Here is a 1,938-nt window from a genome sequence, read left to right as displayed (position 1 = left end):
TAACACTTAAAAATTATTTTAAAAGAAAAAGTGGAAATTTTAATTTATTAACTGTTAGACTGACAATCATCAACATCTTGAGAATGTTTCCTGATGCTTTATAAAAATTTGTGAAAGAAATGGTCCTTAGTTTTCCCAATTGCTATTGAGAATCACAATAAAATAGAAAAGACTGACAAAACCAGCATAATGGTATAAACATTGAACAAGTAAGAGCTAAATAGGAAAGGTAGCAGAATATAACAGTTACTAATAGGGCATTATGTAAAAATGTGGATGTGTAACTCGACATGATTCTGCAATCTGTATTTGGGGTAAAATTGGGAGTTCATAACCAACTTGATTCTAATGTATGAAATATGATATGTCAAGAGCTTTGTAATGTTTTGAACAACCAATAAAAATTAAAAATAAAAAATAAAAAAACAGATAATGACATTTTTAAATGAACCTCAAACTAAGAAGGATTCCTGGCCAAGAAAACATTTCTACTGTCTCACAATTCTTCACTCAAAATGAAACAAATATTTTATTTAGAGAAAGCTGATGGGGAACACTTACCTTTATATTATCAAATGTGTCTGTCTTTCCTGTATATTCTTAACTGCATTATTCCAGAGATTAGAGATATTTGTTTTAAACTTAAAGCATTACAAAAACATGAAGAGAACAGATCTTAGCATTCCTTTTCGTGAAGACTTAACACTAGTGGCCTCTAGAATTTTTTTTTTGAAAGTTTTCCAATATTTCAATTTTTTCCCCAACATGCAGTTGCTATAGTTATAGGGAATTTTTAATATATTGAATAATTAAATTAGTGTATGATATAATATATAATGATTTGAAAGCTATAATAAGGCTTAGTGTATATGATTCCATCCAAACCAACCATTAATATTGAGGACTTACTAAAAACTGAAAAGAGTAACAAGTCCATATGTGTTTTGAGGGCAGGTTGACTAAACTTTGGCTAACAGCAAGATAAATTGCACATTCACCTGCCCAAAAATCTACCTCTAACACTCTCCTCTCAGTCAGGCTAGGGTAGACGATAGACTCTGAGCCCTAATAATCTACCACTAAAAAGGGAAGACAAGAAAGCAATACCAAAAAAATTGTAGCTAATTATTTTTTGTCTTCTCCAGTCAACAGTATTAGAATTTAGTTTTTATCTACAATATCTAATTTGGCAATGAAATCATTGTAACAAAAAGCTACTTGTTTTGTTTTCTTCAAATTTACAGCTCCTTGAAAGTTGAGCACCTTGTTCTCTGTGACCAGGTGCATGTTGAACAAGAATAGTCATCGAATTAAAGTTTTTGCTTTCTTCCTCAATTCTTAATCTTAAGTGTATGTCAAAGTTCTTGAAGACCTTTCATTAAAGTGGAGGTAGGAAATTCAGCTCTCCTTAGACCTAAAGAGGAGTGTGTTTCATCCTTGACACAAGTATTTTAGGTAAAATGGCTGTTTCTCAGACATTGGGTTGTCTGGTAATTCATTCTTAATCACAATTTTTTAAATAATCTAAGAGGACATTTTCCCCTTAATGACTGTTAGCTACAAACTCCTTCCTTACATCCAGTGGTATTTTATAAAAGAAAATGAAAGAGACACGTGCTTTCCCTTAGGCTAGGTTGGGCAGAAATGAGCTCGATTAAAGAGGTAACTCCTGGGTACACAGATTGTGAGAGGACAGAACATTTCCCCTGGAAGTTCCTACGATGAGCCATGTTTCTTCTTGATGATAAAAGACAATTATAAGCCCAAAGCAGGGGGATATATTTGCAAACCCAGAAACCAGTAAGAATGAGCCTGTAGGGTGAAGAAGTAAGGCTAGTTATAATCGAATCATTGTGGATCTCCTGGTAATTTTGTTTGTGTGTTTTTAAAGATTTTCACTTATACCAGAAAGTAGACTATATTTATTTAACATCTAGC

This window comes from Ictidomys tridecemlineatus, unplaced genomic scaffold (genome assembly GCF_052094955.1).
Source record: "Ictidomys tridecemlineatus isolate mIctTri1 unplaced genomic scaffold, mIctTri1.hap1 Scaffold_4950, whole genome shotgun sequence".
In the NCBI taxonomy this organism is placed as follows: Eukaryota; Metazoa; Chordata; class Mammalia; order Rodentia; family Sciuridae; genus Ictidomys; species Ictidomys tridecemlineatus.
This window is presented reverse-complemented; position numbering follows the sequence as displayed.